Source organism: Vulpes lagopus, chromosome 10 (assembly GCF_018345385.1).
Source record: "Vulpes lagopus strain Blue_001 chromosome 10, ASM1834538v1, whole genome shotgun sequence".
In the NCBI taxonomy this organism is placed as follows: Eukaryota; Metazoa; Chordata; class Mammalia; order Carnivora; family Canidae; genus Vulpes; species Vulpes lagopus.
Window position 1 is genome coordinate 92,562,317 of NC_054833.1, and position 14,618 is coordinate 92,576,934.

The following is a 14,618-nucleotide window of genomic DNA, read 5'->3' on the forward strand; positions in this document are numbered from 1 at the left end:
TGCTGGTGGACATTTGGGTGGTTTCCACCTTTATGGCTCCTGGGAAGAGTGTAGCTGTGAACATGTGTGTATGGGTCTTTGAACACCTGCTCTCACTTCTCTAGGAATGGGATTGCTGGGTCATGTGCAAATTCCGTGTTTAAGTTTTTGAGGGACCATCAGGCTGTTTCCCAGGGGCAGCCCCATGTTCAATTCCCACTCCAGGCTTCATCCAAACACGCCCCCTCCAGATATCACCTTAACCCCTGACCCTGGGACTCTCTGGCTGTTCTCCCTGCGGTGGCTGCCTCACCCCCTGCTTCCCAGCACTCGCTTTACTTCCTCACTGATGCTCAAACCACAAGTGGACACAGAGGGGCGGGCTGCCTCGGCTGGCACCAATGCCCCAGGAGGAGTAGCCCTGCCATTCTGAGCCTCAGTCCCCATCTGCAACTGGGGATGATGACAGCTTCTCCCTCAACATGGAGTTGTCATGGGGATTCCATGAGCGATTATATGGCAAGTACTGGCACCCATGAGTTGCTCATCAAGGCTCAGTGGCCATTAGCTTTTATTATTTAATGAAAATCCATGGTGGACACAGAAGATACCCTGGACATGGCCCCTGCCTCTGGGGGCCTTGTAATGTAGTTGGAGAGAAGAGACTCAACCACAAGGTTGAAGGGCCTTGGAAGGGATCCAGTTTTCACATACTGGTCCTGAAAAATGACAAAACCAACAAGCACACACAGGACATGGAAAGATGCTGGATCTTATGTACAGATTAAAAGTGAGCAATTGCATAAGGACGTACAGTTCACTAGTTTTTTTTTTAAATTTATTTATTTATGATAGTCACAGAGATAGAGAGAGAGAGAGAGAGAGAGAGGCAGAGACACACAGGCAGAGGGAGAAGCAAGCTCCATGCACCGGGAGCCCGATGTGGGATTCGATCCTGGGTCTCCAGGATCGCGCCCTGGGCCAAAGGCAGGCGCCAAACCGCTGCGCCACCCAGGGATCCCACTAGTTTCTGATAATATGAAGAACTGGCACTAGGGTAAGACTTGACCGTGTGCTGTAATGATTTTTTTTTCCTCCCAATACCCCTATAAAAAAACCAAAAGCCTATTATTCCATTTGGCTGACAGGTAAACTGAGGCTCCCAGAGGAAAGGATGTAAATGAGTGGAGGCAACAGGATTTGAACTCATGATCCCCTGACTCCACAAACCAGTCTCTTCATACTCTGAGTTCTTTCTTACAGGCTTTCCATCCCCAAGACCACCTCCCAGGGCTCCCTGCTCCATGGGGACCCCTCTTCCCGCAGACGGCCACAGCAGAGCTGTGGCTCTCCTGGGTCCCCGCCGCTCACTTTGGCTGCCGGAAACACTCCAGCCCCCAGACGGTATTTGCTTTTGCCCTCCTGCGAGTACTTCCATTTGCTTTGGATGGAAAAACAAGCCTTTCTGTTGTTGTGAACGTTTCAAAGGGACCTGCCGGGCCACAAGATATCCGCCGGAGCACCGTACCAGGAACGGCACGTTGTTTCAGATGCATTGATTTTTATCAGCCTTTGACCCCCATTATTTATGAAACATATCTGGCTCCCAAATATGCTTGCTTTGAAGGCACCAGTGATAAGGCACCAAACGTGTCCAACAGACAACCGGGATCTTGCCTGCCCACACCCGGTGCAGCAAGGCCTCTCCTGGAACACGGGCCCATGTCGGGAACTGGGAGAAATCAGAGCCTCCCACATCCGCACAGTGTCCATCCAGATGCAGCTGGGGTATGGAAGCCACTTTGGACTCTGTGATGCCTGTGGGTGCTTTCAGGAAGGGTCAAAGGTCACCATCAGGAGAGGTGTGCTGTTTGATGGAAATGAACTCAGTCTAGGTCCTTCTGAACCTGGAGTCTGTCTTCCGTGTCTGGGAAGTTATCAGTGAGAAAATGGCCAGACATCTGTGAGCCAGGGGAAGGACAGCCTCCTGCACTCCCAGGGGGAGCCGCCAGGGGTCTGTGGAAGTGAAGGATGCCTGCCACTCCGGTGTCCTCGGACGGGGACCCTCTCTGTGCCTCGTCATCGACAGAGAGCCACAGAGACAGCAGCTCCGGCCACTTTGTAACTTTATTGGCAACTGAGTCCTGAAAACTGAGTGGAAAATACCACGAGTGCCAGCCTATCTGTACGTTTTCACTAATTCCCAGACAAATCAACTTCTGGAATGTTCTTGGGCAGCACGCCTGCCTCCCCGACCCCTTTCTGAAAGTACCCACAGGACAATATGCTCATCTCAAAGCTAGCTTAAGAGATAGGAAGCAAAGCACAGCACCAGTTTCAAAGCAAAATCCACCAAAAGATGAATAACGTGTGTCCGCACCCCGGAATATGATGCAACCATAAAGGGGAACAAGGTTCTGACACAGGCCACGGTGTGGGTGAGACTTGAGGACATCACACTGAGTGAAAGAAGCCAGACCCCAAAGGCAACATATCATACAGTTCCCGGACAAGAAGTGGATTCGTGGTTGCCGGGGTTGTGGGAGGTGGGCGACTGGGTGGTTGGTGGCTGGGGGGCGCAGGATCTCAACCCCGCTGGCCCCCACACTTTAAGTGGGCCAACCATCTGGTGTGTGCATGAGCGCTCGAGAAAACTATTAAAGACATGGAGGTTCCATGGGCTTCCTGAGAGGATGGTTGTCAGCAGCCCTCCCCGAACTCATGAGTCTGTCCCTGAGTGTGAGTGTGTGGTGTGGGAACCCCGCTGGGCTCGCTGTCCTGAGGCACACACTTCGGGGGTCCCGGGGAGGTGACCTGGCCTATGGCTTCTCCTATCAGAGGTTTTCATCTCCAAAGGCCCTGTGGTGCATTTGGAGCAGCAGTCACACATTTGCTGACTTGCTGCTCTGGTGGTCCTGTGGCCACGTGGCTGGGTGGCCCTGTGGCCAGTGGCTGTGTGGCTGGTTCTCCTGTGGCCTGGTGGCCCTGTGACTGGTTCCCCTGTGGTTAGGTGGCCGTGTGGCCGGTGGCCATGTAGCCGGCGAGCGACGCTAGCCCATCACCGAGCCTGCAGCCCCCTCCTTGGGTTTTGGCTGCTCTGAGAAACTCTGCTGTTTCCTGTGTTTGCTCACAGACCTCACAGAAACCGCCCACTTCCTTATTCCCCTTACTTGAAGCGCAGCCTCTGATAACCTGTGACCCAGAGCAAATCAGTCTGTGATGACCATCGGAACTCCCCAAAGTCCCGAAATTGTAACTCAGACCTCCTCGCACCCCTGGGTACTGGCCACACTGAGGTTTCTCTGCCTTTCCCAGGGCATGTCGGGTGGAGGTGGGGGTGGAGGATCTTGGCCTGGAAGCGGCCGTCTCGTTTGCTTCTTCCCCGGAGAACCCGTGTGATTGTGGCCGAGCCCTTGCCTTCGCGTTCTGACATGGATTTGGGCGTGAGGGCAGTGGGGTAGACAGGCTGGCCTGCTCCTGACCCCACTCACAGGCCCGCGGCCCAGGGCAGCTTCCTCCCAGTCCGCCGCAGGGGCGAGCGGGAAAGGGTTGCTGTGGGCGCGATGACTGGTCCTTAAGACGTTTCTAACAAGGGGCTCAAATTCTCACACTTGCTGTTGAGAAACATCTTGTATCCATTTTTTAAAAATGTTATTCTTTAGATTTTTTTCAACCATTTATTTAAAGATTTTATTTATTTATTCATGAGAGATACAGAGAGAGGCAGAGACATAAGCAGAGGGAGAAGCAGGCTCCCTGCGGGGAGGCTGATGCGGGACTCGATCCCTGGACCCCTGGGATCACGACCTGAGCCGAAGGCAGATGCTCAACCGCTGAGCCACCCAGGCGCCCCTTGCATCCCATTTTTTAATCATGAAATAAATCAAGTATCTAGAAAATAATGCCAGATAAGTGCACACCTGCCATCAGGATTGTCAAACTTTTTTTAAAGTCCACTTTTTTATCTTGTGAGGTGCAGTCTGAAAAGCGCACACATCTTAAAGTATAGCTTTAAAAAAAAAAGAGTACAGGCTGAGGAGTTGTCACCCAGTGTGGATGCTCGGGTCACCAGCACCCAGCACTCGGGCAGAAGGACAGAACGGGAGCCCTGAAGCCCCTCCTGGCTCTCCCCGCTGCTGCCTGGAGGCCGTCTGCACACACCCCTTCTCTAACACGCAGATCCCTTGTGCCTGCTTTGCACTTCAGGGAATATGTGGAAACGGAGTCCAACTTGGAGCCCTCCACGCCCTGCTTCCCCCGGTCACCGTCCAGGGAGCTGTGCCCTGCGTTCTTGGCGTGGCCCCAGGTTCTGCAGGGTGGACACGCCACACTGGATTGTCCGGCCGTTGTTGCAGGGCCTGGGCTGCCTCTAGGTTTTGTCACGGGTGCAGCTGTCAAGGTCCTCAGGGGGTCCTCCGGTGAAATAGGCACCGTTTTGGGCGGGCATCCACCCCGAGTGGGGTTGCTGGGTTGTAGGGAGCACACGGGGCGAGCTTCATGAGACCCTGCCGGCAGCTCTCCAGGGTGGCTGTGCCCGCGGCACTCAGGTCCACGCTGGGCCATGAGCCCAGGCCCTCCGCGTCCTTGTGACGCCCGGCATGGTGGCGGTCCCCGCACCAACATGCAGGGTGTGAGGCGGTGCCACGGGGGCTCCAGCTGGCACCCTCTGATGATGGGTGCTGGTGAACACCCCTGGGCACTCACCGCCTCTCGCAGTCACTCCTCGTGTCAGTCCTGTCTACGTGAGAACAGGACGGGGACGGTGAGCACACCCCTTTGCCCGCTTCCCTTCTTCCCTCCCAGAGGCGACCTCTAGTGCAAGTTAAGGTGGTTCCTTCTGCGCCTGCTTTTCTTGCTTTTTTTTTTTTTTTTAAAGATTTCATTTATTCATTCATGAGAGACAGAGAGAGAGAGAGAGAGGGAGGCAGAGACACAGGCAGAGGGAGAAGCAGGCTCCATGCAGGGAGCCCGACGTGGGACTCGATCCCGGGACTCCAGGATCACGCCCCGGGCTGAAGGCAGTGCACCTGCTTTTCTACTTATGCTGGGAAAGATTTCTCTTTGCCTTCCTGTCAGCCAATGCCCTTGTCTAGTGCCCCTGGCTTCCTGTCCAGGAGTGTTTCCACCACCTCGCGTTGGACACCACACTCATTCCACACTCATACCACCTTCATACCACACTCACACACATTCACACCACGCACACCACACCTCACACCCACACCACGCACACCACACCTCACATCACACCTCACACCACACCTCACATCCCACCCACACCCACACCACGCCACACCACACCTCACACCACACCACACCTCACACCACACCACACCACACCTCACACCCACACCCACACCACACCTCACGCCACGCTCACACCACATCTCATACCACACCTCAGACTGCACCTCACACCATACCACACAATGCTCACACCACCCTCACACCACACCACACCTCACACCACACTTCCTACCACATCATACCATACTCACACAACTCACAGTACCCCTCATGCCACACTTACACCATGCTTCACACCACCACTCGCAACACCCTGCATACCACACACCAGACTCACGCTATCCTCATGTCACATTCATACCACCCTTCACACTATATTCACACCACACTCACACCACACTTTATACCACACTCATACCATACCCAGTGCATACACCAGGTATTACCTACTGCGGTCTTCCAGCTGAAATTCATATGTTGAAATCCTGATGTCCAAGATGGTGCTATTAGGAAGCAGGACTTTTGGTAGGTGACTAGGTCATAAGGGTAGGGCCCTGTAAGTGGGATTAGTGCCCTGCAAAGGAGATCTCAGCACGCTCCTTCACCCCTTCTTCCATGTGACCCAGCAAGAGGTCTGAGCCTGGAAGAGTATCCTCACCCCATCCTCCCGGCACCCTGATCTCAGACCTCCAGCCTCCAGCAGTGTGAGGGATAAACATCTGTTGCTTCTAAGCCCTGGTCTGTGATACTTTGTCATAGCTGCCCAAGCAGATGAGGTCATTAGCCTACTCACAACACTTCCTTCAATCTTCACAGAATACAATATTGAGTTCATTTAAGAGGTGTGTCAAGTGCAGCTCAGAGAGGCCAAACGTCTGGCCTAAGTGCACACAGCCAACAAGTATCAAGGAGAATTCTGGCCAAGTCTGACCCTGAGCACATGCTTTTGTCTCTAGGAGGAGAGACGTGCCAGCATGTTCATTTCCAGTAGTCCCAAGCTCCTCCCTCCAACCCTAGTGACACACGGACCTGCTGGGATGAGTCCCAGCTGCTGACCTGGCCATTGTGCAGCCAACAAGTGGGGCGGGAGGCGGGGGGAGTCTTAGATACAAGCTGATCCTGTTCGATGCCTCAAAAACATGCTGCTCTCCCTCCATGGGGGATAGTGCAGAGTGTAAATTCCTAACCGTTCTTGGCTGCTCCTCAGCCTCTGGCCCTCACATGAGTTTATCTTTATGTAACACAGACTTTCTAAACACTTCAAAATTGCTATGAAAATCAAGATCGTTTCTGGCAATTAAAGACCTGACTCACCCATTGTTCCTGCTGATTGTCATTTTAGGAAATTCCTCCAAATGGGGCTCCTGTGGGTTCAGGCGAGCGGGCCTTCCAGTGACCCCCACGCCATGTGTCAGGTCACCCCTCACCTGTTAGAGGGGCGTACTTTCCAGTTTTATCAGGACAGGCTGCTTCTCACATCCTAGTCTTTCCTGGACTCACCAGTTCTGGGATTCACCCATATTCTTTCCCAAAATTTTAAAACAATTTCTCTCACTTTATTATTTTTGGATTAATACAAATGAAGGCTGTCTTTGGCTCTCCAAAATGGATGAAAGGGTTGCTAGGGTCACAAATTTCAAGTTGGCTTTGATGGAGAAAAATCAATAGTAGACTCTGGGAGGAGGAGGAAAGGAAAAGGAGGAAGGGGGAGGAGGAAGAAGAAGGGGTAGGAGGAGGAAGAGCAGGAAAAGAAGGAGGGAAGAAGAAAGAGGAGGAGGAGGAAGAAGAGCAGGAGGGGAAGGAGGAGAGGAGGAGGAGGGAGGGGAAGAGGAGGAGCGAGGGGAGAAGGAGTTGGGGGAGGAGGACAAGGAGAAGAGGAGGAGGAAGAAGGCGGGGAGATCCGGATGTGCTCCCTTCATCACATCTGCATCTGGACAGCAGGATGGAGGGAAAGGGAAATGCAGCATATTCTGGAGCTGGACATCACGTGCACTCCCACCCCTTGGCCAGAATAGAGACACAGAGTCATGTCTACTTGGGACCTTGCGTCTTTACTAAGGGTGATTCTGTGACAGTGAGTCCTTGGGGAGGATCACCGCACATCCAGTCACAATCAATATTCTCACCTAAGATGCAGGGTGGGTGATGTAGCGGTTTCTGCCGCAACACCCATCACGTCAGTTTTAATTTGGGTTCAGATATCCTGTTGAGAGACCCAGAGAACCCAGCACGCCCGGTTATCCATCCAATGTGCAGCCTGGATATATGTCCTCCTCCTGGTTTCTCTGCGCTGACTGCTGTGATTTCCCAGTGTCTCTCATCTGGACCCACGTAGACCAGCATCAGGTGTGAGTGCAAGGGGTCCGTTTGGGACGTGGCCTCAGGGGGCCAGGTGGTGGGTGTGGGGGTGAAGCAGACAGGGGAGAGAAGGAACCAGATCAGGGTGACCGCTGTGGGCAACAGGGCTCCCTCCCTCTGGGGGCTCTAGGGGACTGCGTGGATCACCCTCACAGGTTTTCACCTGGGACCTTTGCCCGCCAGCTCTCATGTCACTGGTGGAGGACCCCTCCCCTGGGCATTTCTGGCCTGCCCCTCTGTGAGCCCACTGAGCCCTTGCCCAGAGTGGAGAAAGCTCCAGATAAAAGGCTGCAGGTGCTTGCTGATGAATCCCTGTGTTCCGACGCTGCTGAAGAGCACCTGAGGGGTCTTGTTATAGTTTAGGGGAGGCATCCTCTCTGAGGGGCTCGGGCATTCATTCCCATGGCCCCGTCCTTCTAGATGGTGGGCTGGGCGTCGCTGGCTGGGGCTGCCATAACAAAGTGCCCCTAAGCGGGGTCTTCACGGGGATTCGCTCCCCCACAGTCTAAGGTCGGAGTGCCAGCAGGGCTGGTTCCTTCTGGGGCCCCGAGGGAGATGGTGTCCGAGGCCTGTTCCCCACCTCCTGGTGGTTTGCTGGCATTTTCGACGTTCCTGCTGGATGTATCACCCCACCCCTGCCTTCCTTCTCACTGTGTTCTTCCTGTGTGTGTGTTTATGTCCCCATCTCCCCTTTTTATAAGGGCACAGGCGTGTTGGATTGGAGGCCCACGCCAGCATGACTTCATCTGAGCGAATCGCATCTCCAAGGATCCTATTTCCAAATAAGGGCACATTCTGAGGTACTGGGAGTTAGGACTTCCGCACTCCTGCCCGTGACAGACTGGAAACGGAGCCGCCGCGTTACCTGTGAGACACCTGGACTCAGGAGGGCGCGGCCCCGCGGGCAGGTGAAGGTGTGGGTCCAGCTCCCCCGCCAAGCAGGGGCACCCATGAGAGTTTCCCATGAGACCCTTGATATCTGACCTAATGCCTGAGTGTCGTCACTGTGCCGCAGGAATGTGCGTTGGGGTTCGCCGCGGAGCTCACCCCTGCTCTCAGTTTGGCACACACCGAGGGCCTCTTTCACCTTCGCTGGGGCGGCCCCGGGGGTCTCACCTGAGCCAGGTGGGCAGGAGGTGGGGTGCGCGCCCCGACTGTGCCGTGAGCCCCCGTTTCCGGCCTCGGGGTGGCGGGCCGCTGCCTCTCCCTGCCCACACAAGCTCGGCGTCTGAACGCGCTCCCTCCCGGGTGCCGGCGTCCGGGCCGTGGAGCTGGTGGCTCGCCATCCTCCGCCCCCTGGAGAACAATCCATTTAAAACTTCGGAGCTGTCTAGACTTGTTATCTGGCCCCTAATTCCTGAGAGCCCCGAGCGGGCAGCAGCGGGACAGTCGAGATAGCAAGAGGGTGAAGTCATTGGCGTAAATCCTGAGGCAGGAAGTCGGTCCCAGGGACGATGGATGAGCGTGGGGCTGGTGCCCGCACGGGGGGCAAGATAACGCGTCTAGACTCCGCTGGCCATTTCCTCCTCTTCCTTTAGGTGGCCTATCGGCCGCCCCCCTGCCTTCCTGCCCGCTCTTCCGGGCCGCGCAGGACGGAGGCTCAGGAAGATCTCGCCCGTTTCCAGCGTGAGGTGCTGCCCGGGCCCCCACCCCGGCGGGGCGTGGGTGCTCCCCCCGGGAAGGCTGCACTGGCCTCCGTCACTTCGTCATCTCCGAGAGTCCCCTGGGTTAGGGGAGGGATGACGGTTTCTCTCGCCAGTCTCCAAAGGTCAGTGGAAGGTCACTGGTGGGGCCAGGAGGACCCAGGCTGATGTCAAGCAGACCCGGGGACTTCCACAGGCCCTGGGGGAAGCCCGAGGCGGGTCTTATCCAAGACAGCCCCTGGGAGCTGGGCAACACGCAATAGCCTCGTATTTCTGGAAAGAGGAGCTAGTTTCATGGGCCCGCGTGCACACCGGGTGACCCTGAATCCCGCAGCTAGGGTGGGAGAGGTCGAAGGGTCATTCGGTTCAACCCCCTGCCTCCAGGCAGGCCTCCCCCAGCAAAGGCGTCGTGTGTGTTCTGATGTGCGAGGACACACGTGAGGATGGGGAGAGGAAGCCACCTGGAGGGTGATGAGGTGGTAATCCCCAGCAGCTGCTCGGGGCCTGGAGCTCCGCCCGGGCTTGGCGTGGTGCGGTCGCACCCCGACGTGTGGGGGACGCCTGCGCAGAAGCGCACACAGTGTTGGGAGAACGGCTACCGCCACGGTGGCAACAGCGGCCACACACACAACAGCGTTTGTGACAGCAGTAAAAGCGAAAACGTCTCGAGCCCCTGGCCACGCGATACGGTGGCAAGACAGGTGCCGGTCACTGTCACTTACTCATCCAAACAACCCCGTGGGCTGGGGGGGCAGGTCTGTTCTAATTCTCCCCAGCCTGAGGCTCGGAGAGGGAAGGATGATGCCCAGTGTGCCTTGCTTGTAGGAGGGGGGGCCAGGATGTGGACCCCGGTGGAGCTGGCTGTAGAGCTGAGAGGCCGCTGACCAGGGCTTCCGCCTCCCGCCGTGGGTGCTCCAAGCTCAGTGGCCTCCGTGACTTCTGTGCCACTTGTCGGATGGGTGGTGGTGGTTGGAAGAGGCCCAGGTTACACAGCTAGTAAACAGAGGGTCCGGCTGCCTGCACACATCTTTAGACGACCCCCCGCTCTGGTCCTCCCTGGAGCTCCTGTTGCTCCTCTGTTGCGTGCTGTGCCCACTGGTGAATCTAAATGCTCCTTTTGTGGCCTGTGGTGGGGTGCAAGGAAGTCCCTGAGCTCACTGCACCAAAGGTGACCCAGCACCTACTACATGCCCATCAGAGATACATGAGAAGCTCTGCTGCATGTGACAGGGGTCAGGTCACCAAGGGGACTGCTTCACAAGATGCAGAAGGACCTCGAGAGTCACCAAGCCAGCAACAGAGCCTCAGGCCAGAGCTGGACCTCAGAGAAGGCAGCACAGACATTGTGAGCAGGGACCAGGAGGGACTGGGAGCCCCAGGTGGCCACCATGCGGATGCCGCCTGATGTGTGAACCTGTGGAAAACTGATGTTTGTCAGGAAGGCCCTGGCAGTGGAAGTAGTAAGCAGCCAGGAAGGAGAATGGAGGACTGCACAGAAGGAGCCCCAAAACAGATGAAGGAAAACCAACAAGGCTCAAAACAGGGTACACATAACATGCTTTCCCCTGTGCAGGGAGGGCCTGTTCCGGAGTGACACGTGTGGTATATGCACTCACAGACGTGCATGCACACGGTCATGTGCGTCTGTGCAACGAGCTCTCCAGATACTGGTACCTGGGCAGTGGCTGTGGGAAGAGGTGACAGGTAGATGCCCTTTGGTGCCTTGAATTTTTTTTTAATTTTTTTTTTTATTTATTTATGATAGTCACACAGAGGGAGAGAGAGAGGCAGAGACACAGGCAGAGGGAGAAGCAGGCTCCATGCACCGGGAGCCCGATGTGGGATTCGATCCCGGGTCTCCAGGATCGCGCCCTGGGCCAAAGGCAGGCGCTAAACCGCTGTGCCACCCAGGGATCCCTGGTGCCTTGAATTTTTGACCATATGAATATATGGTCTTAAAAATGAAAACAAAAGATCTGTTATCTACTCTGGTGATCTCTTGAATAATAAACGACCCCTTTGTGCCAGGGACCTCCACCCCCTCTGCATCCCAGAGGCAAGCAAAGGACATGTCTGTGGCAGCAATAGATGCTCACCCCCTGCCCCCTGGCCAGCTCCCTCCGTGGCGCCCACACCCTGTGGCCTTGCTCAGCCGTGATGCTGGGATGCATGCCCCGGGATGCCTCCTGCAGCACTGCCATTCTAGAACCTGTGCCAGAGCCCCGGCTGTCTGCAGTCCCAGCAACGCCTGGGCAGCTTCCCGTGGGGTTAGCAAAAGAGTTCTTTCAAGAAGGTTAAACACCTTCCCCTAGGCAGGAGGCTGGAATCCTGGGAGGACGCCTGAGGATTTATTGCCCCCCCCCCCTCCCCAGTGCTCGGACTTTCTGACTGGCCCGTTGAGAGAAGCAGGGGTCAGGGGTTATCTCCGGGTGGGCAGTTGGGGGCTGCCTGCAGCCCCTCCCTCCCTGCGGCATCTGCTAGAACCATTAAGGGGTCCCCCTTCTCAGCAGCAGTGGGTGTCCAGCTCGGGTTACCGATCTCTGAGCTGCCCATACACCACGCAAGCCCTGGGTAGGGCTGACAGGGCGGTTCATGGTTCCAGCAAAGAGGCGCGGTTGGCAGGAGGAATGGACAGGAAGAGCAACACAGGAGGACAGTCCCCCGTCGGAGCAGATCTGAGGCCACTTGCATGTGGCGTGCTGTGGGGACCGTGGGAGGGTGAGAGGGGGACGTTTGTTCTTGCCGCCGAGGGTCCGGAGGCAGTGGTAACAAATGGCAGCCCGTGAGCCTTGTGGGAGGCCCCAGGGTCAAAACAGAGAGTCCCAGGGAGGGACCACAGGGTTCTGAATTGCTGGTTCAGGCCACCAGAAGGCAGCACGGCAAGGGCTGGGCTTTCCTCACTGTGGGAATTTGGAGGGGTGCGGCCCTGCTCTGGGCCTCAGTTTACACATCTGTAAAATGGGGCAGATCATTTCTCTGTCCTGAGCGGGTACAGCTTAAGGGAGACGAGACAGGGTGAGGGCAGTAAGAGCAGCCCTTCCCAGGCCACGCGGCCTGTCCCCAAAGGAACGCCACGCGGGGGATTCCATCTTTGCCCCCATTTTACAAAGATGTTGAAGCCAAGAGAAGCCGAAACCAGCCCGGTGTCTCAGAGCTGGTGCCACCGGCTGGCTTTCCCCTGCTATGGGCCCCGGCAGTGATCCTCCTCGGCCACCGGCCCCCGTGCAGCTCGGGCTCCCGTGAGCGCAGGTGAGCTGTGATTTAATGCCCGCGTGGTTTCCCAGACTCCGTTTAACCTGGACGATGCCCTTTCTCAAGGCCCAGCGAGGGAGGAATCTGTCCCCTGCGCGATCTCCAGAGAGATTTATGCAGCTTGGCGGGCCGGCCCTGCATTATTACATTTCCTTCTCCTTCATTAATCTTGTGGCGGTGCTCGCTGCTCCTGACAGCCGGGAGCTGCAGCCCACAGGCCAGAAACCTTGCCACAGAGCAGGACGCGGGCGACCAGGCGGCGCTGGTCTTGGGAGGGGCCTTGGGGCTGCCTTGAGGAGAGGGCAGTGGGCTGCCTCCTACCCCCATCACGGTCCCCCACCCCCAGGGAGGAAGCCCGCTCCCCTCCCTGGAATCAGGTGCTGACGGGACCGCTGGGCACGGTGGAGAAGCAAGTGCTGACTTATCTGGGACGTTCGGCCCCGCTGGACTCTCGCAGGGGACACACAGCAAGAATCGCTTTCTCCTTGTCGGTTTTCTTACTGTTTGCTGAGAATTTACAGTGAGCCAGGTGCTGAGCCAAGTACTTTACTTTCGTTACCTTATATTTATGTGTCTCGGTGTCCCTTCAGGGGCATACAGATCATCGCCCCTTTCTGCACGAGGAAACAGTGGTCGAGGAGGCCAGAGGGACAAGGCCTCCTGTCGGCAAGGAGCACAGTGAAGGCTCTAAATACAGGCCAGTCTCAGGCCTGCTCAGCCCTGGTCCGTGGCCTGTGATGGGACGTGGGATTTTCTTTTTCGTTCATGACTTTTGGAGCCTTCATATTGGGGTACCGTTTACAGGCCACACCCTTCACCTGTTTAAAATGTACAATCCAGTGGTTTTTAGAATATTCATCTCAACAGATTCCAGAATGCTTTGGCACCCCCAAAAAGACCCCTCGTACCCTTTAGCTGCCACCCCCAAAGCTGGCATGCCCAACACCCTGTGGTCTTTCTGCTCCCCTTCCTGTCTCTGCTGTGCACATTCAGCAGACGGCACCTATGACTCCTCCGTCCTGGTCCAGTTATCCGGGTCACCACTGCCTCCAGGGAGCCTCAGGACACTCCTTGTCTCAGCCCCAGTGGCCATCCTTACTGCCATCCTGGTTGGAACCACTGATGTGCCGCAGAGTGTGGGCAGAGTCTGCTGGGGATACTGCTGGGGCAGCGGGCAGTGGGGAGGGGGAACCAGTGGGTGCATGGCACACAGGGACTTAAAACAGGAGGCATAAGTAGGAGTTGAGGGTTGAGTGAGGGTAGAGAGGGCAGGGGCTTCAGGAAGGGGAAACCGAGTCTGCAACGATGAAGAGGTAGGAGAACGAGGTCCTTTTAGGAACTTTAAAGAACTTAACGTGAAGCCCAAGAGGACCAGTGGAGTGAGGGCAGGGGGTGCTGGCCTGGAAGCACAAGGACACTGTGGCTCAGTAGGGAGGGCCTGGTGGGGTTTTCCTACCCTGGTCAGGCACAGTCCCCTTGAAGCCAGACGCACCTCTGTCTCTCTATGCTCCCAGCTCCCTGGCAGGTGACCCAGGGGAACCTCAAAGGGAGAAGCTGGCCTGGCTGCAGAGCATGACGACGGCCCTTGGGGTGCCAGCCTCTCCAGCATCTTGTCTGAGCAGGGCACAGGGTGCTCCCCACAGGCTCCGCTGGCCAAATGAGAACCAGTCTTGTTGCGTTTCCTACTGGCCTTCTGCATAGTGGGGCAGAGGAGTGCTGGGGCCCTGGTTTCCAAGTCCTGTCTTTAAACATAGAGAGTCCCGAAGGGCCAGGAGGCAGAGCAGCCCCAGAGGTGGGGTGTGTCTGTTGGTGGAGATAGTGGACAGGACCCCTGGGGCTGGTTGGTGGTGTCCCTACCCTCCCTCTGGGTGGTTGAGGAAACCTACCCCCCCCCCACGAGACCTGGTCAGTTAGCTGGACCCTGGGGCCTCTGGGTTGCCACCATGAGACGTTCATTGCCGAGAAGCCAAGAAGCCGGGAAGCTCAGAAAGCCCTGGCTCTTACCCCTAGCTCAGAGGTGCTCAGAGTTGTTCTATAAACAAGCCACTTTCACTCCCTCACATTCCAAAACGTCTGCTTAAGTGGGAGACCAAGTTGGAGGCACAGCTCCCACGTGGAAGTCGCACAAAACCATCCGTC